Below are 25,025 nucleotides of genomic sequence, written 5' to 3'. Positions count from 1 at the left end.
GGGGTTACAAGGCTTGGGGGCTCTACTGATCATTATTTTAGTAATTTTTGCATAAGGCTTATTTCATGACTAGTTTTCTTATCGGCTGCTCAACGTTTTATTATAACTAATGTTATTTTTTAGTTGAAACCCAACTCATAATTCAAAATAAAAATATTTTTGGCTTTTCACTTTAATTTAGCTCCACCCCTTGTCAGTTACTTCTGACAGTGATTGCAGTATTTCACTGTGATGCAAGCACTAAAGATACCTTCAAATATAGTCGGCCCTCCGCATATCCACGGGTTTTGCACCTGTGGATTCAACCTACCATGGATTGAAAATATTTAGAAAAAAAAAAAATTCCAAGAAGTTTCGAAGAGCAAAACTTGAATTTGGTACACACTGTCAAGTGTTTACATAACATCTACATTATATTAAGCATTATAACTAATCTAGAGATGATTTAAAGTATATGGGAGGATGTGCATAGGCTATATGAAAATACTAGGCCATTTTATTTAAGAGCATCTGTGAATTTTGGTATTTGTGCGTGGGATCCTGAAACTGATCCCCCAGCATGCTGAGAAACAACTGTATCAACTTCTTTCAAATACTAATACTAAATCCTTCTTAGTTAACCAGTAATTCCAAGTTCCACGAAGTGAACGTGACCATTGTCCTGCCTTTTTGAATGTTCCCTAACACTGGAAACTACTTTCTTTCCTTCCTGTTAATGTGTTTCAAACTTAATTCATAGTAGATTTTTCTGCCTTGAAGTAGGAGAGTGTCAAGAGTTAAAATAGGTGAAAAGAACTAAGGCTTTTAGGAGGAAGGGCAGGAACTCCTGGAGGAAGGAGAAAATGGTTAGAAGAGGGGATTTTGTAGAGCCAGACTTGGTAGTGTGCTCTTTGGAGCCTTAAGAGGAATTGGCTAGCCGAGTACTGTTTAATAGAACTGTCTGCAGAGATGAAAACAATTCTGTATCTGTGGTCCAGTACTGTAGCCAGTTGTTGGGTTCATATCCCATTAGCCCTCACATAGTTAGGTGGAAATGATTGGGAGATGAAGTTAAGCTCACTGCATTTCTTCTGCTTAGAATTCCATTGCCATTTCCTGCAATCACTAGACCTCTGATCTGCTAAAGAAAATTGTTACCAAATCTGAATTTTCCCTTTCTTCTTTCTGGGACCAAGAAAAATGAGTTGTGACCTGTACGGTCATTAATGGTACCCAACTTGGCTATCAGAGATTTATAAACTAGATTTTTATCTAAAAGACAAGCAGATAGGCCAGACTCACTTGGGCAGAAGAGAAGGCTTAGGAGCTCAAACGTAATGACTCAGAACAAAGGATCTTCGATGAAATTGAGCAGCTGGAGAAGATAGGAGAGAACCTGATGAAAATTCTAAGGGAAAGTCCTGACATTCTGGACCAGCATAGGTAGTCCTTGCTCAGAAGCAGTGTGCCATGAGGAGAGAGCCTCTGAAGATGGAAAATATGACTGTTGAATTAAAATGTCCGGTAAATGCAGTAACAAGTAGGAGATGGGGTAGCCTAGAGTTAGTGAATTTGAAGATCAGTTGGGTGAATTCTCTAGGATTCAGAAGGAAAAAAGGATAAGTACAAACTAAAAAATCATGGAAAACAGTTGTAGACAGTCTCTTACGCTGTCAAGTATGGTACCCCCCAGCCAGAAGAGGCTACTGGGCCATTGAAAAGCAGCTGGTCTGAATTGAGATGAGCTGCACGGGAGAACACACACTGGAGTTTGACGAGTCAATATATGTATATAAAAAAAGTATCTTACCTGTAATTGTCTTTACATTTCCAAACAATACTATTTTGGATTATTTGGGTAAATGTTAAAATTTTATTGGGAGTTCCCTTTGTGCCTCAGTGGGTTTAGGACCTGATGCAGTGTCCATGAGAATGTGGGTTCGATACCTGGCCTTGCTCAGGGCGTTAAAGATCTGGCGTTGCTGTGAGCTGCAGTATAGGTTGAAGATGTGGCTCAGGTCCATTGTTGCTGTGGCTGTGGTGTAGCCTGGCAGCTGCAGATCCTATTCGACTTCTGGTCTGGGAACTTCCATAGGCTGTGGGTGCGACCATAAAAAGAAAAAAATACTTACTTTTAATATATATTTTTTAAATGTGGATACTAGAAAACTATCCATGTGGCTGGAATTCTCTTTCTGTGGGACAGCACTTATCTAAGATAAACACGATGGGATTTTCAGGAAGAGAGATCAGAGCAAACAAAAGTGAAACATTTATGGAAAACAATAGGGAAAATTTTCACCTGGAGCTAAAGAAAGACTCAAATCTATAGATGAAAGGTTTTAGCACGTCAGGCAAAACATTGAAAAAAGATGCACATGTAGACATATCCTGGTGAAATAGGTAATTTCAAAGAGAAAAAGGAAACCAAAATCCAGATTATAAATAAAAGCAAATCAGACTTAGGTTTAATTTATTTGGCAACACTAAAGACTAGGAGATAAAGAAAATGGTGGAAATGAAATGACAAAGCATCATCGGACCTTAACTTTCTCTGTTACAGCCGCCATAAAGCTTACTTGTGGGGACAAAAGACATTTTCAGAAATTCAGAAATTCAATTTGAATTTCACCAACATTTGTAGAAAAGTTCACTTGAGCAAGTTACTTGAGAACCTGCCCCTTTCCCTCCTAAGTTTTAAAGATAGCATAAAGAAGAAACACATATAAATGAAGAATACATTCAAATTTAAGTCTAAGGGTCTTTTTGCTATTTCTTGGGCCGCTCCCGCGGCATATGGAGGTTCCCAGACTAGGGGTCTAATCGGAGCTGTAGCTGCTGGCCTATGCCAGAGCCACAGCAACGGGGATCTGAGCCGAGTCTGCAGCCTACACCACAGCTCACGGCAACGCTGGATCCTTTACCCACTGAGCAAGGGCAGGGACCGAACCCGAAACCTCATGGTTCCTAGTCGGATTCATTAACCACTGGGCCACGACAGGAACTCCCCAAATTTAAGTCTAAATAATAGCTGCTAATGTTGTTGTCAAGTGTGATGTGGAAAGAATGGATTCTTGAAAAAGAATTATGTATACTTAAAAAAATCAGTAGTAGGAGTTCCCGTCGTGGTGCAGTGGTTAACGAATCCGACTAGGAACCATGAGGTTGCGAGTTCAATCCCTGCCCTTGCTCAGTGGGTTAAGGATCCGGCGTTGCCGTGAGCTGTGGTGTAGGTTGCAGACGCGGCTCGGATCCCGCGTTGCTGTGGCTCTGGCGTAGGCCAGCGGCTACAGCTCCGATTGACCCCTAGCCTGGGAACCTCCATATGCCGCGGGAGCGGCCCCAGAAATAGCAAAAAGCCAAAAAAAAAAAAAAAAACAATAGTAGCACGGAAATTCGACATTATTTTAGAGGATCTGAAAAGGTAGGGAGAAGGGAATGGGGAAGGAAGAGGCAAATTCTTTTGTTGTTTTATGAAATGAACATTTACAGAGTGTGTGTGGTGGGCAGAGCCTGTGTTACAAGCTGTCAGACCATCATTCCAAGTTCTTGTCCTGGAAGGAATTCGTAGATGCTGGTTTTTTTCTTGGCATTGGTAATCTGTTTTATTCTTGGCGTTGATGCTCATATTCTGAACAAATACTTGTCAGCATTTGCATATGTACTCGGTGCTGTCTGGGTCCCGGGGCTGCAGTGTTGGATAAGAGAGAGAAATATCCCCGTTCTGATGGAGCTTGTGCTCCGGTGTGAGGAGAGAGATAATAAACAAGTGAAAGTATAAGATGCCAAGTGGCGATAAACGCAGTGGAAAAGGCAAAGGTAGGGTAGTGAGGTTTGGGAACGATGAGACAGCGGCTGCCCTGTTTAGAGAGAAGTGGTCAGGCAAGGCTGAGCAGAGACCAGAAGGAATTGAAGCAATAGGTCCCTCACCTGGGGAAGTGTGTTCCAGGTGGGGTGAACGATGGTTGCAAAGGGCTGGGGAGAGAAAAGTGATTGGCATGTTTCGAGGAGCAATGAGGAGGTGAGTGTAGCTGGAGCTGAGCATGAGAAGGGTGGGAGGTGAGGTTAGCAACTTAGTGGAGGTGGGGGTGGGGGAGGGCGGTGCTGCAGCAGTGGGGCCAGGAGGGAGGCCATCTGGAAACTTGTCATAAACCATGGTTGGAACCTGGGATTTTATCCTGAAGGAGAGGATAAATCCGCTGGAGGATTTTGAGCAGAGGAGTGCCTCGGTGTGGCTGATATTTGCAAAGCTTCACTGAGTTACGAGGTCAAGGGTAAGGTGCAATCAGACCAGTTTAGGGGGCTGTGGTACATGAGATGAGGGAGGGTGGCACCTTGAACCAGGTTTGTAGTGGTGGAGAGAGTGAAAGTGTTTTTATTCTGGATACCTTTTTTTTTCCTGGATAGATTTTTTTTTGTCTTTTTTTTTGGGGGGGGGCGCGCCTGCGGTATAGGGAGGTTCCCAGGCTAGGGGTCGAATCAGAAGCTACAGCTGCTGGCCTGTACCACAGCCACAGCAACTTGGGATCTGCCTCTGCGACCTGTACCACAGCTCAAGGCAACTCTGGATCCTTAACCCACTGAGCGAGGCCAGGGATTGAACCAGCAACCTCATGGTTCCTAGTCAGATTCGTTTCTGCTGCACCATGATGGGAACTCCTTCCTGGATAGATTTTAATGGGTATTGACAGATTTGCTGATTGTTAGGATATCTGGAGGCAAATTTTAGTAACCAAGTCTGGTCAGTATAAATCCTAATATTCATTATGAAAAGTGCTGAGATAGCAGGGAGATGCAAGTTAAAACCAAAATGAACATATTGAGGTGGTTAGCCATTGGCAGAAATTAAAAAGGCTCCCAAGGCATAGTGTTGGTGGCAGCCTGAGCAGCAGGAGTGCTCCTGTGCTGCTGCTGGGGATGAAAATGGGGGCACAGCTGCCCTGGAAGATCTCCGAAGCTGAGCACGTCACCCAGTGTACCTGATGCCTCGCACAGGAATATGTTTTTCCAGCATCATTCCTGATAGCCCTAACTTTGAAACAACCCATGTGTCTGTCAGTAGCAGAGGGGATAAAATGTGTCACCCTGACACAGTGGAACACGAAACGGTATCACCAATGATGGACCACAACATTGGGCAACAAGCTGGGATGAATCCCCTGGTCAGAGACTGTGGTCCTAGACCTCAGTGAGACATTCCCTGGGGAATAACTGACCTATATATTCAGCAATGTCCTGGGGCTGTGATGGTTCTTGGTGAGGGGGTGGGCTCTTCCTTGGTGCCATACCTGATGAGGGCAAGGTGTATGCAGGTAGGAGTCATGGAGATGAGGGGTGCCTCGTGGCACAGTCTGGGGAAGACATGTCAGAGGGCAGGACTGGAGCTGAGAGGCTGCCCACACACCTGCCAGGATCCTTGTGCTCAGGACTCCTGTGGTTCTGTTGGGACAGTGTATTCTGGTGCCATAGAAACTGGGCAGGTCTGGGCGGAAGGCTTCAGTCACCTCGGGTGATGTGTCCAGCTTGCCCTGGTTCCATGCCTCTGTCCTGGTCCTTCTGACAATTGCTGCTGCTTGTCCCTGTGCTCACGCACGTTGAATTCTTTGGCTGGTGCGTCCCTCCCTTCAGATATGGAGTACCTTGTCTTCTCAAAGTACTTCTCCAGTTTCTGTTGCTGTCCCTTATTAAATATTTCGTTCCTGATGCTGCCTGCGATGGGAGAAGGGAGTGCGTATTCCTGAGGTTCTCGTACCCTGCATTTCTTCCTTTTACCTTTCTGGGTATTTGCTAATGTTTTATTAATTTTAAATGCAACTTGGGAAAAAAAGTTTATCATATCAAAAAGTAATATCATACTATTAAGTATGATATTTTTGCATACTGTTTTAATCATATTCATTAAAAAATAATAGTGTATATTTAGCTATCTAGGAAAAAATTTTAAGAATTAGCATGTACTGTGAATTCAGTTATGTTGGATAATGAGTCTACAGAATAATTAATATTGTGTCAGGTGCTCCTTTGCAATGCCACCTTTTATCCTGTTATTTCTTAAATCACTTTTTAGTTCTTTATCAGGTCCTACTCTGAGCAGTTGGCTGTCATAATTGAAATGGCCACTAGAGGGCACCCAATCACCGGAAAGAAAGTTATACCCGGTTAGGTATTTTTCAACTTCAGAAGGAGTAGGCTTGGTGGGTAGATGGTATTGTGTTCATCTTTTCCCTTTTTTTGCTGGTTTCTGTTACATGAAGTTTGGTTCTATTCTATTTGCGATTATTGCCATCTGAGATTAACAAAAGCCAGGACAGCCCCTGTAGAACAATGCCATCATTACAGGGGATTTGGGAACCTTTTGAGACCAGTCTGTGAGATTTAGGTTCAGAGCTCTGGAGGCCAGGTTTCTGTAACACTCAGAATTGTGTTTTCACACACAGTTTTTCAGTAAATCATTGATAAATTTTCAAGTGTGAGATGTGTCCTGATTTCTTTAATAGGTTTATTACCAGTGGACAGTAAAACTTGTGGTTGAAGATCCTGTAGCCATTGTATTTTATTTATTTTATTTTTATGTATTTATTTTTAGGGCTGCAACTTCAGCAAATGGAAGTTCCCAGGCTAGGAGTCGAATGAGAGCTGCAGCCTCTGGCCTATGCCATAGCCACAGCAATGCCAGATCCGAGCAGTATTTTCAACCTACACCTCAGCTCACAGCAATGCTGGATCCTTAACCCCATGAGTGGGGCCAGGGATCAAACCCACGTCCTCATGGATACTAGTCAGATTTGTTAATGCAGAGCCTCAAAGGGAATGCCTGAAATGTTATTTGACAGTAACTTCTTTTTTTTCTTTTTTCTTTTTTTCTTATTTAACTTTTTTGGGGGCTGCACTTGTGGTACATGGAAGTTCCCAGGCTAGGGGTTGAAATGGAGCTGCAGCTGCTGGCCTACACCACAGCCACAGCAATGCCAGATCCTTAACCCACTGAGCAAGGCTGGGAATGGAACTCTCATCCTCATGTATAGCAGTCGGATTTGTAACCTGCTGAGCCACAGAGGGAACGCCCCTGTAGGTGTAGAACCTTGTGTTGTTACTCATCATCGTATCCACAGTGCCTTGCCAGTCAAGTAACATGTATTTCAGGCATTCGGTCAATGCTGAAGGATTTAATGATTAAAAGAATGACAAGCAAATATGGCAGTATACTTTGTTACAGAGATAGAAGAGATGGAGAAAAATCTATTTTGCTATCCTTAAGATACAGTTTGTCTTTTCCATCTATTCAGTCATCAGTGGTTGCAGAAAAGAGCTGGTCATGATCTCTTATATGTGTTTAGAAACATTTATTAAATTCTTATCTTTTATACAGAAAAATATTGCCAGCCTCTTAAACTTTTCCTCCTAGATAACACATTTATCACCCTGTACTTGTGGTTCCCTTTTTTTTTTTTTTTTTTTTTTCTTTTCTTTTTTAGCTGCCCCATGGCATATGGAGTTCCTGGGCCAGGGATTGGATTTGAGCCACGGCTTTGACCTGTGCCACAGCTGCAGCAGTGCTGGATCCTTAACCAGTGCAGAGACACTGGTTGATCCCATTGTGCCACGGTAGGAACTCCTTGTTGTGGTTTTTAGGTATAATAATTTTAAAGAGACATTATGATATCATGTCACATATATTCCGTCTTAAGCATGCAGTCGATATATTTTAGGAAATTGAATATAGAACTGTAAAATTTAGAAGTGGAAGGAATATTAACAGACTCTTTAGTTTGATCTTTTCATTAAACGTTTTTGTTTTGGAAAATCTCAATATACATAAAAGTAGAAGAGACTGAAATAGTGAGATATCACTTACTTCCAACAATTATTTGAACTTTGCCAATATTGTTTCTTGTCCTATCTCTCTCACTCATCCCCCTCCATTCCATTCCGTCTCTCCTCCCTCTCTCTTCCTCCTCCCTTTTCCCCTTGCTATAGTATCTTAAAAAAATCCCAGACATCGTATTTTACTCATAAATACTTTATGTGTGTATATCTATCTAATAGAAAAGGCTTTAAAAATCTATAACCATGATACTCTTATCATACCCAATAATATCATGGGTGGTTTCTTTTCTTTTCTTTTTTTTTTTTGTCTTTTTGCCATTTTCTGGGTCGCTCCCGCGGCATAGGGAGATTCCCAGGCTGGGGGTCTAATCGGAGCTGTAGCTGCTGCCTACCCCACAACCACAGCAACGTGGGATCCGAGCCCCATCTGCAGCCTACACCATAGGTCATGGCAACCCCGGATCCTTAACCCACTGAGCAAGGCCAGGGATTGAACCCACAACCTCATGGTTCTTAGTTGGATTCGTTAACCACTGAGCTATGACAGGCACTCTCACGTGTGGTTTCTTAATAGCATATAATATCCAGTCAGTGTTCAGATTTTCTTGATGGTATCATATATGTCATTTAGTAATTTTTCATTGAGCTAGGATTCAACCAAGGTCCTTTATTGCATTTTTATAATACTGACTCTTAAGTCCCTTAAATTCGAACATTTCCCTATTATTTTTAGTGCCATTTATTTATCCAAGACAAGTTGACATTCATTTTAGCCAGAGCTGGAATGTTGGATGTTTTATTCATTTTGGTCTCGTGGTCCTTTATCACCTGTATTTCCTGTGAACTGTTGTTAGATGCGGGCCTTGCTTAGATTCAAGTACATCTTCCTAGTTGGTGCTGTGTATTTCCTGTTGCCTCATAGAGAGATGCATGTATTATCTGGTTGCCTCACTACTAGTGTTATTACAGTTGCTCATTGACGTCGGGTGTTGTCTGCCCCATCATTATGATCTTTCTTATCACTCATTTACTTGTAGTTTTAGCATCCAATGGTGATCATTGCGTAGATGCATTAGTCCTTTAGGATTGCAAAAATAAATGTCATTCTATAGTTCCTTTTCCCTTTATAGCTAGGAGTTTTTCTTACAGAAGAACTTTCCCATATAGCTATTTCGATATCCTAAATTAGAGTTTGTTCAGCAAAGGCAGGGAAGTGATTATCTCCCCTTATAGAAGAATATTCAGAATAATAAGCTGGTGCCTTAGTAACCTTAATGTATCCAATGAGTTTTTTTATATTATCAAGAAATTGTGGATTTACATGTGTGTGTTTGTATATTTCAGTCTTTTGTAGTCAGTAGTCTTTTTGATGCTTAATTCTTCCAACTTAGTCCAGTGGGAGCCTGTTCAAGTTTGATTCTCTCTCCTTTCTACATGACCCTACTACTGCCTCTGATAACTTACTTGCTGTCTGTCTACGAGATTTCATAGGCTTATCTTGGGACTAGTCAGCTCTAGTCAGAACTCAATTCTTTAAAGAATCTTATTTAATTTTAGTTGAAAATGGTGCTTTAGTTGAAGAGGATGCTTTCTAGGTAAGGGTGCTCATTGCTACTGGGATTGTTGTTTATTTTAGAACTTTTCACAGATTAGTGCTAGGAAATATTTCTTCAAAAGAAATCATAAGTTGGAGTTCCCATCATGGCTCAGTGGAAATGAATCCGACTAGGAGCCATGAGGTTGCAGGTTCAATCCCTGGCCTCACTCAGTGGGTTAAGGATCCGGCATTGCTGTGAGCTGTGGTGTAGGTCGCAGATGCAGCTCGGATCTGGCATTGCTGTGGCTGTGGTGTAGGCTGGTAGCTGAAGCTCCGATTGTATCCCTAGCCTGGGAACTTTGATATGCCATGGGTTCAGACCTAAAAAGCAAAAAAAAAAAAAAAAAAAAAAAAAAAAAAAAAAAATCACAAGTTCGTTCGTAGCACTACTTTCTGCTCACATTTTAAAATTAGAATTTTTACCTTTTTGATATAAAATTTTAATTTTCTTATAAGTTGAAATTCTTGGCTGCTGATGATATTAGCACAATTATCTTCTTTAACCTGTAGTTTAGAATAGTTGAAATATAATGCCAACATTACTAATGATAAAACTACAAAGTGCTGTTTAAAAAGTTTTTCTGTTTTTTTGGTCCTTGGGATATAATCTACTGGATGATATGTGCAGTCAAAATACTGAGTTTTCTGGGCAATTCAAATAAATCTTGGGAGTTCCCTTGTGGTGAGCTGATTAAGGACCTAGCATTGTCACTGCAACAGCTTGGGTCATTGCTGTCACGTGAGTTTGATCCATTGCCTGGGAACTTACACATGCCACAGGTGAGGCCAAAAAGAAAAACAAGACAAAAAAACCAAATAATTCTTCCCTTTGTACTCCTGTCACCAATATATGTAATTATATATATATTTTAAATTGTGTTACATATTTTGGGATTAGATATTTAGGGATTGCTTTGTGCTTTCTTTTTGAGTTAAAAATGGTAATGCTTTTTTACTTAAGAGTTATACAGAAATGTGTACAAAACATAAATTTCATGCTCACTAATTTTCACAGTGAAAACTCAGGAAACTGCTACTGGTTCAAGAAATGGGACATTGCTGGCAGGCCAGGAAACCCCATTTGCCCTTTCTCCATCATTAGTGTCTCCCTTTGCTCTAAAGACTACTACTGTACTTGCTGATACTGTGATCATTTTGCTTGTTTTTGAATTTTATTTAAATGAATCACATGACATGTTTTCATTTGGTACCTGGCTTATTTTGTTACATATTGTTTTAGGCATCTGTAGTTTCATTTTCTTTTTTTTTATGATTTTAGTTTTTTTCCATTATAGTTGATCTACAGTGTTCTGTCAATTTCTGCTGTACAGCAAAGTGACTCAGTCACACATATACACATATGTATCATTTTTCTTACGTTAACTTCCATCATGTTCTGTCACAAATGACTAGATATAGTTCCCTGTGGTATATAGCAGGATCTCATTGCTTATCCACTCCAAATGCAATAGTTTGCATCTACTAACCCCAAACTCCCAGTCCATTCCACTCCCTCCCCCTAGGCAACCACAAGTCTGTTCTCCAAGTCCATGGGTTTCTTTTCTATGGAAAGGTTCATTTGTGTCATATTTTAGATTCCAGACGTAAGTGATATCATATGGTATTGGTCTTTCTCTTTCTGACTTAGTTCACTTAGTATGAGAGTCTCTAGTTCCATCTATGTTGCTACACCTGTCATTATTGTTTTTTTTTTATGTCTGAGTAGTATTCCATAGTGTATATATACCACATCTTAATCCATTCCTCTGTCGATGGACATTTGGGTTGTTTCCATGTCTTGGCTGTTGTGAATACTGCTGCAGTGTAGTTTCATTTTCATTAAATGACTATGTCACACCACTAGTGATGGACATTTAAGTTGTTTTCCATATTTGGCTATTATAAATCAATCTTATAAAAACATTTTATGCACTTACTGCGCTTAGAGGAACTTGCTATTGGGTAAGCCTAGGAGTAAGACTTGCTAGGTCATAGAGTATGTGTATGTTCACCTTTAGAGGGTAATTTAAACTTTTTTTCAGAACAGTTGTATAAATTTAAAATCCTTTCACCAATGAAAGAGAATTTCCAGTGCTCTGTATTCTCATTAATACTTGGTTTTGGTATAAAACAGTGTTAAATCAGTATCTATCAAGTTCATTTTTAACACTAAAGAACCTTGAATTTGGTTATATGAGATCTATACAGGTTATGTATGGGCTTCCTCCTATCTCTATTAAGAGGTGGAGTATATCAGTGGCATTCCAAAAATTAAGCCACTCTACTGCTTTGAGCAGTTACTCTACTTGTCTCATGATGATACATCTTTGTAATGCACTGTTGGATTCTTTTCACTAATATTGCTTCTGGATTTGTCTCCCCATTTCTGCCTCCCCCTCACCCCTGCCAAGGACATGAAGAGTCCAAGCCAGTTGTCTTGTGGAATGTTCCACATTCTAGATTTGTCTACTTGCCTTCACTTGGTATCATTAGACTTGATTTTCTAGTCCCTAAATTTCCTCTAAATTGTAAGTTAGGTCTGGAGGCTTGATTAGATTCAGATGAAACTTTTTTGGGGTAAGAGTATATCATAGATGATGTCAGGTGCTTCATATTTTCATCATATTAGGAAGCATATAGTGTTGAATTTCCCCTATTAATTGTACTTATTTGGATCACCTGATTAAACAGCCGATGCCAGCTATCTCCCTTGTAAAGACCCATCTTTTCTCTCTGCAGTGTCGCTTTCACTGCCGTGTTGAGTATTGAATAAGAAAATAATTTTAAAAGTTATATGGATTATAACTCCCTTGTTTTAACCTTTTTCCAAATTGAAGTGAGCAGTTCATTAGTTCCTGACATGTTAATCAACTGTCATTAATTGCCATTGCATTTTTCTCTTTCATTTTTCAACAGATTAATTCACTAAGTTCATCGTGCTATGCAACATTATTATTGCTATTACAGTTTTGAAATTAATCGAATTTTCAGATTTATTTTGCTTTTTATGTCCTAATTTTTTTTTTTTTTTTTTGTAGGATAAGCACATTTTGTGATTCAGTTGCTCGAAAGATGAGATCTAGGAATTCTTGGCTTAAGAATATTGGCACTGTTATTGAGCTTTCTACTGAATTGGTTTTAGAATTGATTTTTATGTTAAGCAGTAGATATATGGTGATTTGAAGCACTAGTTGTTTCTGAACATTGTGTGCTTTTGGAACTCTAAACACTGGGTATGATGAACTGTACTTAGGGACACTAGGCTGTTTGGCATCTATTTTAGAGGTTGTGGTATAGTGAGCTTTGGGCTCCTGTTCGCTCTTAGGCTGCACAATTGCACCACTTCTGCTGCTGCCCTGGTGCTTCACGTACTATAGCTTTTCATTGCTGGAACAACAGCATACAGTAAGTTCTGTCATGGTCCTTATTTTCCACAATCCTAATTTGCACTTATAACTTATTTGAAGAACAAATGATACTTGTTGCACTTTTGGACATGTATGTAGTTTGTGTACATCAGTGAGATTGTTTTTCCTTGGAGTTTTTCCATATAGTGTTTTATTATGCCTTTTTTCCTTAAAAAATAATGGTTTTTCTAATTAGGACAACTTAAGCTGCTGAGATTACCTGAAAATCCTTACACAGCAAAATAAATATCTAGACATGCAGGATGAAATATAACAAAAAGACTTTAAAATATTGATTGGATGCACAGGTATTAAGGGAAATTCTCAAAAGTCAGAAATGGGGAACTGAAACATGAAATGGTAAGACTTTGAGGCTTTCTGAGGAAGGGATGGGTGGTGGTTTTTGCTGTTAGTTTTGAGATCTGGTAGAACTTAAGAATAGAGGATGAGGCCTTAGGTTCCCCAGTGGCAGTTAGTTGGAACTAAGAGCCTTGAAAACCTGTCCTTTTAGTAAAAGGGGAATTTGCAGGGAGAGTAAAAAAGGAGTAGCCCATTTATCTACACAGGGATATTATAAGGAAGCTTTTATCTTCAGCTCTAGAAAGGTTAAAAAAAAAAAGGTCTTTGTATAAATTTGTAACCTCATTTTGAGTCTCATTAATATTTGGAATGTGAATTTATACTTCTTTCCAATTGAGAAAATAACTTAAGAATGGAAACATATTCCATGCTCCTGGGTTGGAAAAATTAATATTGTAATAATGGCTATACTACCCAAGCAATCTACAGATTCAATGCAGTCCCTATCAAATTACCTATGACATTTTTCACAGAACTAGAACAAACAATCCAAAAATTTATATGGAACCACAAAAGACCCAGAATTGCCAAAGCAATTCTGAAGAACAAAAACCAAGCAGGAGGCATAACTCTCCCAGACTTCAGGCAGTATTACAAAGCCACAGTCATCAAGACAGTGTGGTGCTGGTACCAAAACAGACATATAGACCAATGGAACAGAACAGAGAATGCAGAAATAAACCCAGACACCTATGGTCAATTAATCTTTGACAAAGGGGGCAAGAACATAAAATGGGAAAAAGAGAGTCTTTTCAGCAAGTGTTGCTGGGAAACCTGGACAGCTGCATTTAAATCAGTGAAACTAGAACCCACCCTCACACCATACATGAAAATAAACAAAAAATGGCTGAAAGACTTAAATATAAGATAAGACACCATCAAACTCCTAGAAGAGAACACAGGCAAAACATTCTCTGACATCAACCTTACAAATATTTTCTCAGGTCAGTCTCTCAAAACAACAGAAATAAGACCAAAAATAAACCAATGAGACCTCATCAAACTTGCAAGCTTTTGCACAGCAAAGGAAACCAAAAAAAAAAAAAAAAAAAACAAACCAAAACAAACAAAAAAAAAACCCAAAAAACAAAAAGACAATTTACAGAATGGGAGAAAATAGTTTCAAACAATGCAGCTGACATTATCTCTAGAATATACAAGCAACTTACACAACTCAACAGCAAAAAAGCCAACAACCCAATTGAAAAATGGGCAAAAGACCTGAAGAGACATTTTTTCAAGAATAATGTACAGATGGCCAACAAGCACATGAAAAAATGCTACACAACACTTATTATTAGAGAAATGCAAATCAAAAGTACCATGAGATACCACCTCACACCAGTCAGAATGGCCATCATTAATAAGTCCACAAATAACAAATGCTGGAGGGCGTGTGGAGAAAAGGGAACCCTCCTGCACTGTTGGTGGGAATGTAAGTTGGTACAACCACTATGGAAAACAGTATGGAGATACCTTAGAAAACTATGCATAGAACTACCATATGACCCAGGAATCCCACTCTTGGGCATATAGCCAGACAAAACTCTCCTTAAAAGAGATACATGCACCTGCATATTCATTGCAGCTCTATTCACAATAGCCAAGACATGGAATCAACCCAAATGTCCATCAACAGATGATTGGATTAGGAAGATGTGGTGCATAACACACAATAGAATACTACTCAGCCATAAAAAAGAACTACATAATGCCATTTACAGCAACATGGATGGAACTAGAGACTCTCATCCTGAGTGAAGTAAGTCAGAAAGAGAAAGACAAATACCATGTGATATCACTTATATCTGGAATCTAATATATGGCACAAGTGAACCTTTCCACAGAAAAGAAACTCATGGACTTGGAAAATAGACTTGTGGTTGCCAAGGTGGAGGGAGAGGGAGTGGGGTGGATTGGGAGCTTGGGGTTAATAGATGCAAACTATTGCCTTTGGAATGGATTAGCAATGAGATCCTGCTGTGTAGCACTGGGAACTATGTCTAGTCACTTATGACGGAGCTTGATAATGTGCAAAAGTAGAATGTATACATGTATGTGTAACTGGGTCACCATGCTATACAGTAGAAAAAAATTGTATTGGGGAGATAACTATAAAAAAAAAGAATTAGATATGGGGAGCTCCCTGGTGACTTAGTGGTTAAGGAACCATTGGCGTCACTGCTATGGCATGGTTTTGATCTCCAGCCTGGGAACTTCTACATGCTGCGGGCATGGCCAATAAAAGAAATCCGACTTGGGTTGGAGTTCTGGTTCTGGTAATGATTGACAAGCTTCTGCCAATAATGATAATCTGGACAGAATATAAAAATAGAAGTAAGTAGGAGCAGGAGGGGACATAGCACTTGAAGGAAAGAAAGCTGGCTCTGTGGGCTGTGCTTTTAACTGGCTTCTCCTGAGGTGCTCTGAGTTCTTAAAGGACAACAGCATTCAGGTAGATGCCAGCAGTCTTTCTGGACCAAGGAACTATAGTTGGAACTTGGCTTTGCTAGAGGCAGGGTGGAAAATGAGCAGGGGAAATTTTGCAAGAGCAGAGCCGTGAAATATGTGTGCAAATTCCCTGAAATCAACATTGCTCTATTTTGTATACAGTGCAAAAACACATGTAATATGTTCATGCACCATAATGTATATGTAAAATGTAGAATGAGACAGGAAAAAAAAATCAGTGGGATAATTGTTGAAAAACATCCAGAATTTTCTAAAATCCTTGGCGGACCTGGAGGCTGTGTGTGTGTGTTGAGTGATACTCTTTGGACCCAGCAGAAAGCAGTAGGTGAGAAGTCAAAGAGTTGAGCAGAAATTTCAACAGTTGCCGAGTGTTGGGGAGATAGAGGTCAAGTTCCACCAAGTTAAGAGGTGCTTGGAGTTCCTGTTGTGGCTCAGCAGTTAATGAACTGGATTAGTATCCATGAGGATGCAGGTTCAATCCCTGGCCTTGCTCAGTGGGCTAAGGATCCGGCATTGCCGTGAGCTGTGGTGTAGGTTGTAGATGTGGCTCGGATATGGCATTGCTGTGGCTGTGGCGTAGGCTGGCAGCTGTAGCTCAGATTCAACCCCTAGCCTGGTAACTTGGGTGTGGCCATAAAGATTAAAAAAAAAAAAAAAAAAAAAGAAGGTCTTGGTAAACACCATGGGATATCTGTTGAAATTCCAAAAGAGCTGAACTCTCCTGCAACTGCTAGAGACACCCCAGGATTAAACGAAAAACCAAGCCTTCACATGATTGAAGTGACTGCCTGCAGGGGCAAAACTCAGCACTTCTTAGAAGAAAATTAAATTATCCAGAGTCTTTAGTACATATTATGCACCGTGTTCAGAGGAAAAACTCATTGTGACTCTGAGTTAGGCAAAGATTTCTTAGACTTTTTGTGAGTCTTTAAGTTAAAAAGTGTTTTATATTTTTCAATGTATTTGCCATGATAATATTCTTTTTTAGATTTTTTTTACTATAGTTGATTTACAATATTCTTTCAATTTCTGCTGTACAGCAAAGTGACCTAGTCATACATATACATATATATATATGCATTCTTTTTCTCACATTATCCTCCATCATGTTCCATCACAAGTGACTAGATATAGTTCCCTATGCTATTCAGCAGGATCTCATTGCTTATCCATCCCATATGCAATTGTTTGCATCTACTAACCCCAAACTCCCGGTCTTTCCAATTCCCTCCCCCTCCACCTTGGCAACCACAAGTCTGTAATCGAAGTCCATGAATTTGTTTCTTTTCTGTAGGTAGTTTCGTTGGTTCCATATATTAGATTGCAGATATAAGTGATACCATGATAATAATCTTTTTTTTTTTTTTCTTTTTAGTTCTACACTTGCAGCATATGGAGGTTCCCAGGCCAGGGGTCTAATTGGAGCCTTATCTGCCGACCTACGCCACAGCTACAGCAAGGCCAGATCCGAGCCGCATCTGCGACATACACCACAGCTCACGGCAATGCCTGAGCTGGGTTAATTCCTTAACCTAGTGAGTGAGGCCAGGGATTGAACCATATCCTCATGGATATTGGTCAGGTTTGTTAGCACTGAGCCACTATGGGAACTCTAGTATTCTTTATTCTTGTAAACATTGCTTTATATCTAGGCTCATTTTCCTTTGACCTGAAAAACTTAATTTAACATTTCTTGTTAAGTTCTGTCAGTTTGGAGAATAATTTGCCCATTTTCTGTTTATTTCTCCCTTATTTTTGAGCGTATTTTTACTACATAAAGAATCCTGGGATTACATTTTTTTTTTCTTTCAACACTTTAAAAATGTTCCACTGTCTTATAAGCATCAGTGGTTTCTGATGAAAACTCTGTTCGTGCATGTAACTGTTCCCTGGTATGTAATGCATAGTATTTTTATAATTGCTTTCAGGATTTTTTCATTAGTTTTGATTTTCAGAAATTTGACTGACATGCCTAGATGTAATTCTCTTTATATATATTTTGGTCGAGGGTCAGTGAGATTCTTGGAAATGTGTGCTGATGTCTGTTATCAGTTTTGGAAAAATTTCAGTGATTATTCTATCAAACAATTTCTATGTCTCCTTCTATATTTTATGTGTATATTGTGTGGTATGTACATATTGTATGTGTTTTTGTACCAAATGCGAAATAGGATAATGTTGATTTAAGGTGAAATGTGTTAACTTAATGGATACTCTTGTAATCTGAAGAATATCAGTAAAAATGTAAACAAAGAACCATAGCTAATTTGGTCAGTAGAAGAAATGAAATAGAATTCTAAGTAATAATTCAAAATCAGGAATTTAAAAATACAATACCTTTTAAAATTGCACCCCCAAGATTAAAATACCTAGGAATAAACCTGACTAATGAGGTGAAAGACTTATATGCTGAGAACTATAAAACATTAATCAAGGAAGTTAAAGAGGATTCAAAGAAATGGGAAGATATTCCATGCTCCTGGATTAGAAGAATTAATATCATTAAAATGGCCATAATACCTAAAACAATCTACAGATTCAGTGTGATCCCTATCAAATTACTCATGACATTTTTCACAGAACTAGAACAACCCCCAAACTTATATGGAACCATAAGAAACCCAGAATTGCCGAAGCAATCCTGAGGAACAAAAACCAAGCAGGAGGCATAACTCTCCAGATTTCAGACAATATTACAAAGCTATAGTATGAAAACAGACATACAGACCAATGGAACAGAATAGAAAGCCCAGAAATAAACCCAGATGCCTGTGGTCAATTAATCTTGGACAAAGGTGGCAAGAATGTGAAGTGGGAAAAAGACAGTCTCTTCAGCAAGTGGTGCTGGCAAAACCAGACAGCTGCAGATAAATCAATGAAACTGGAGCACAGCCTCACACCATGCACAAAAATAAACTCAAAATGGCTGAAAGACTTAAACATAAGATAAGACACCATCAAACTCCTAGAAGAGAACACAGGCAAAACATTCTCTGACATCAAGTGTGCAAATGTTTTCTTAGGTCAGTCTCCCAAGTCAATAGAAATAAAAACAAAAATAAACCAATGGGACCTAATCAAACTTGCAAGCTTTTGCACAGCAGAGGAAACCGTAAAAAACCCCAAAAAGACAACCTATGGAATGGGAGAAAATAGTTTCCAATGATGCAACTGACAAGGGCTTAATCTCTAAAATATACAAACAACTTAAACAACTCAACAGCAAAAAAACCAACAACCCAATTGAAAAATGGCCAGAAGACCTGAATAGACATTTCTCTAATGAAGATAAACAGGGAGTTCCTGTTGTGGCGCAGTGGTTAACGAATCCGACTAGGAACCATGAGGTTGCGGGTTCGGTCCCTGCCCTTGCTCAGTGGGTTAACGATCCGGCATTGCTGTGAGCTGTGGTGTAGATTGCAGACGCGGCTCAGATCCCGCGTTGCTGTGGCTCTGGCGTAGGCCGGTGGCTACAGCTACGATTCGACCCCTAGCCTGGGAACCTCCATATGCCGCGGGAGCGGCCCAAGAAATAGCAACAACAACAACAAAGAAAAAAAAAAAAAAAGATAAACAGATGGCCAACAGGCACATGAAAAAATGCTCAACATCACTAATTATTAGAGAAATGTAGATCAAAACTTGAGTGAGGTACCACTTCACACCAGTCAGAATGGCCATCATTAGTAAGTCAACAAATAACAAATGCTGGAGAAGGGGTAGAGAAAAGGGTACCCTCCTTCACTGTTGGTGGGAATGTAAATTGGTAGGTATAACCGCTGTGCAAAACAGTATGAAGTTACCTCTTAAAACTAGATCTATGATGTGACCCAACAATCCCACTCCTGGGCATATATCTGGACAAAACTGTCATTGAAAAAGATACATGCACCCATATGTTCATTGCAGCACTATTCGCAATAGCCAAGACATGGAAACAACCTAAATGTTCATTGACAGTTGAATGAATTAAGAAGATGTGGTACATACACACAGTGGAATACTACTCAGCCACAAAAAACAAAATGATGCCATTTGCAGCAACATACATGGAACTAGAAACTCTCATACTAGGTGAAGTAAGTCATAAAGACCAGTACCATATGATATCACTTATATCTGAAATCTAATATATGGTACAGATGAACCTATTTATAGAAAAGAAACAAACTCATGGTCTTGGAGAAGACTTGTGGTTGCCGAGGGAGAGGGGGTGGAATGGATTGGGAGTTTGGGGTTAATAGATGCAAACTTTTGTATTTGGAGTAGATAAGCAATGAGATCCTGCTGTATAGCCCAAAGAACTATATCTAGTCACTTGTAGTGAAACATGATGGAGGATAACATGGGAAAAAGGCTGTGTATATATATGTGTGTGTGTGTGTGTGTGTGTGCATATGTATATAACTGGGTCACTTTGTACAGCAGAAATTGATAGTACATTGTAAATCAATAGAAACAATAAAATCTTAAAAAAAAGGAAAAAATAAGTCAGGAAAGGAAGATTAAAGGAAGAAAGATCAAATGGGACAAATAGAAAGCGAATAGCAAGGTGATAAGACTTAAACAACACCACATTAATAATTATATTAAATTTCATTGTCCTAGATACTTCAGTCAAAACGCACAGATTGTCATACTGGATTAAAAAGAGAAACCTGGTTATATACAATTTACATAAAACAGACTTTAAATATGAAGATAGACTGAAAACATGGAAAAGAGGTAGCATGGAAACACTAGTAACAAAGCTTGCATGGCTGTGGTAACAACCAAGGAGATATTAAGGGAGTAACACTAGACATAGAGATGGGTATTTCTAATAGATGTTTCAATTCATTAGGAAGCATTAATGATCCTTAATTTGTATTACCAACTAAGAGCATTTTAAAATAGATGAAGGGAAAACAGACAGAAATAAAAGGAGAAGTAGACAAATCTATTATTGTCATTGGATATTTTTCAATCAAACAAGACAAAAAGTCAGAGTGAACATATGAGTGAAATTGAACTAATCGATGTTTATAGAACATTAATTCCAACAACTGTAAAATACATTCATTTAAAATGCACACCGTTGTTGTATAGCTATAAATTCTAACTCTTTTTTTTTTAATAATTTTTTTTATATTCCCACTGTACAGCAAGGGGGTCAGGTTATCCTTACATGTATACATTACAATTACATTTTTCCCCCACCCTTTCTTATAAATTCTAACTCTTAATTCTCTGACCACAGTGGAATTAAATTAGGACTGAATAAGGGGAAATCTAGAAAATCACCCAAATGTTTAGAAATTAAGCAGAAAACTTTTTTGAGTAACTCATATTTTTTATTTTTTTCATTCATTTCATTCTCCTTTAAATTTTTTTCAAATGAAAGTATAATTGATTTACAATGTTGTGTTTCAGGTGTACAGTGCAGTGATTCAGCTATATATACATAATATATATATATTTTTCAGATTCTATTTTCTTATAGGTTATTACAAAATATTGAGTATAGTTTTTTTCCTGTGCTATACAGTAAGTCTTTGTTAGTTATGTCTTTTTAATTTTTTTAATTAAAAAATTTAAGAATGTATGTATGTATGTGTGACTGGGTCTCTGCTATACTGTAGAAAATTGACAGATCACTGTAAACCAGCTATAATGGAAAAAATAAAAATCACTTAAAAATAATTTTTTTTTTAGTGTTGCACCCGCAGCATATGTAATAGGTTCCTAGGCTAGGGGTGGAATCAGAACTGTAGCTGCCGGCCTACACCACAGCCACAGCAATGCAGGACTTGAGCCATATCTGTGACCTATATCACAGCTCACAGCAATGCCAGATCCTTGACCCACCGAACAAAGCCAGGAATCGAACCTGTGTCCTCATGGATACTAGTTGGATTCATTACCCACTGAGCCATGATGGGAACTCCAGTTGTGTCTTTTTTATATAGGAGTATATGTTAATCCCAAAGTCCTAATTTATCCCTTCTCTCCCAGGTGGTAATCCTAAGTATGTTTTATGTCTGTGGTTCTATTTCTCTTTTGTAAATAAGTTCATATATATATATATATATATATACACACACATATATATATATGTATATATATTTTAGATTCCAGATATAAGCAATATCATGTGATATTTGTCTTTTTCTGTCTGGCTCACTTAATATGATAATCTCTAGGTCTATGCATGTTGCTGCAAATGGCATTATTTTATTCTTTTTTTTTTGTCTTTTTAAGGCCACACCTGTGGCATATGGAGGTTCCCAGGCTAGGGGTCTAATTGAAGTTACAGCTCCCAGCCTACGCCACAGGCACAGTAATGTCAGATATGAGCCATGTCTTCAACCTAAACCACAGCTCCTGGCAATGCCAGATCCTTAACCCATTGAGCAATGCCAGGGATCAAACCCACAACCTCATGGTTCCTAGTTGGATTCGTTTCTGCTGCATCACAACAGGAACTCCTATCTCATTCTTTTTCATGGCTGAGTAATATTCCATTTTATATGTGTGAGTGTGTATACATGTGTGTACACACACACACACACCACTTCTTTATCCATTTCTCCGTCAGTGAACATTTAGGTTGCTTCAGTGTCTTGACTATTGTAAATAGTGCTGCAGTGAACATTGGGGTGCATTATCTTTTTGAATTATAGTTTTCTCCAGATATATGTCCAGGAATGGGATTTCTGGGTCATATAATAACTCTATTTTTAGTTTAACAAATCTCCATACTGGAGTTCCCATTGTGGCTCAGTGGTTAACGAACCCAACTAGCAACCATGAGGAGATGAGATATGGACATAGTATTACAAGAACCAACAGTCCGGAGTTCCCGTCAAGGCTCAGTGGCTAACGAATCCGACTAGGAACCATGAGGTTGCGGGTTCGATCCCTGGCCTTGCTCAGTGGGTTAAGGATCTGGCGTTGCCGTGAACTATGGTGTAGGTCGAAGAGGCGGCTCGAATCATGAGATGCTGTGCCTGTGGTGTAGGCTGGTGGCTACAGCTCTGATTGGATCCCTAGCCTGGGAACCTCCATATGCTGCAGGTGCAGCCCTAAAAAGACAAAAAAGATAAAAACAAAAGCAAAAAAACAGAAAGAAAACTCCATACCGTTGTCCATAGCGGCTCTACCAATTTGCTGTCCTGCCAACCATACCTCGTGTGTTAAGGAAGAACTCTCAAGAGGATTTAGGTAAATTTTAAACTGAATGGTAATGGACACTTAACACATCAAGATTTTTGTGATGCTGTTAAAGTGAGAATAAGAGGGACATAACCCACACTTTTAAATGCTTATAATAGAACAGTCTAATGTGTGTCAGATTTACTTGGAAGGTTCATTAAAACCCAGATTGTTGCACCTCACCTCCAGAGTTGCTCATTCTGTAGGTCTGGTGTGGGGCATAAGAAGTTGTATTTTAATAAGTTTCCAGATGGCTTTTTAATGCTGCTGGTTCAGGGACTATACTTTGAGAACCACTATATTACAAACCAAGAATATTTTAATTACAGTTTAAGAAGCTAGAGAAAGAGCAAGTTCAACCCAATGCAATTAAAATAAAGGAAATAATAAACATAAGAGCTGAAGTCAGTAAACTGGAAAAGTAGCAATATTTAGAAAGCAATAAAACTGGTAGTTCTGACTTAGACAACTTAAAATTATTAAACCTCAATTTTCATCAAATTGATGAAAAGAAAAATAAAGTACGGATAACCAACGTCAGGACTAAAAGGGAAAAAGTAGGGAGTAGATCTAACACCCATTAAAACATACTAAGGGGATAATCTGAATAATTTTATGCCTAATTACACGACAACTTAAATGGACAAGTTTCCTGAATAGCACTACTTTTTTTTTTTTTTTTTTTTTTTTTGTCTTTCTGCCTTTTCTAGGGCTGCTCCCGTGGCATATGGAGATTCCCAGGCTAGGGGTCTAATTGGAGCTGTAGCCTCCGGCCTACACCACAGCCACAGCAACGCCAGATCTGAACTGCATCTGCGACCTACACCTCAGCTCACCGCAACACACATGCTTAACCCACTGAACAAGGTCAGGGATCGAACCCGCAGCCTCATGGTTCCTAGTCGGATTCATTAACCACTGAGCCATGACGGGAACTCCAAAATGGTACTACTATTTGGAATTGATAGAAGAAGACAATAATTTGGAAAACCTGTGTCTGTTCTTACATTATTAAAAATCTTCCTTCCAAAACAGCTCTGGGCTTATATGATGTCACTGGTGAATTCAAGCCCTCCCCCCCCATATTAGCATATACATGTGTAAGAGTATGTAAACTCAACATAAAGTTTACTTAGCTTTATGAGAAAATAGAACCTAGGCAACAGAGCATAAATGTTAACAGGGTGATTGGCCTTATAGAGGAGATACTTATTTCAGTATAACAGGAGGAAAGGCTTATTTAGTACGTGTAGGTGGAGTAGAGGGGTAAGATTCGGTGGTGGGAAAATGAGGGATCTTGTATCTCATGGCTTCTGACAATGGAGTACGTCAAGGTCATCCCCAGATGGAGGTAGAGGAGAAGATAGGAAGTTGTCATCTCACAATGGGAAAGAGAATAGGGTTTCACAGAAACCAAGTTTGTGCTAAAGAATTGAAGGCGAAACAAATAAATCTGCCTAGTTGTATGATAGTCTCCAGAAGATAGTTGGGTTTCCATCAAGGGAGGAATTGAGTCTTTTGAAGGGAGAGAGTGATCATTTTCAAACCTTCTTTCATATGCCCGGGAACCTAGTCACTGTAGGAAATCATCTAAAGAAAGACTGTGAGAAGGTGGTAGGCTCATTGGCTTGGATGTTTAAAAAAATATTACTGAAGGGCTTTGAGTAAGGAAGCTTGAAAGAAGGTTCGAGTGGAAGTGGAAGGGTGAATTTGAGAAATACCAGGAACGTCATTGTGTGCTCCAGGCGTGACTCTATGTGGGTGGCTGAGTTGGGGTAGGGGAACAGGTCAAAGAACTGAGTGATGAGCTCAAGGGATGGTTGTATGGTCAGGGTTCCATCCGCTTTGCTGAAGGTGAGGACAGGAACAGAGGTGGGGAGGAAGGTGGTGGGCCAGGAGCCCGTGTCTGCAGGGGGTCAGCAGCCGAGGCACTCCAGAGGGGACAGTGTGATAAGACGATGTAAAACTCAGAATCATGGGTTCTTGGGCGAGACACAGGATTGGAGAGTGTTAGCCAGAGCGAGGAGGTTGCCAGCCTCCTCTCACCTCAAGATAGGCTTCAGTCAGGTCAAGGTCATGATGACTGCCTGGCAGGGCAACAGGAAGCAGAGAGAGATGTAGATTTTCCACCAAAATCTCTGAGAAAATGATCTTTTCTCTCCTTTGGAGAAAGTGCTATTTCAACTTGG

General features: G+C 39.4%; 1 protein-coding gene across 9 annotated transcripts in view; it reads left to right on the top strand.

Annotated features, from left to right (window-relative positions):
* Nucleotides 1–25,025, top strand: part of ULK4 (unc-51 like kinase 4) — a 543,576-nt gene that overhangs the window by 58,598 nt on the left and 459,953 nt on the right. The gene's annotated exons all lie outside the window — the stretch shown is intronic.

The sequence above is a fragment of the Sus scrofa genome, chromosome 13, assembly GCF_000003025.6.
Source record: "Sus scrofa isolate TJ Tabasco breed Duroc chromosome 13, Sscrofa11.1, whole genome shotgun sequence".
NCBI classification, from domain to species: Eukaryota; Metazoa; Chordata; class Mammalia; order Artiodactyla; family Suidae; genus Sus; species Sus scrofa.
This window is presented reverse-complemented; position numbering and strand designations above follow the sequence as displayed.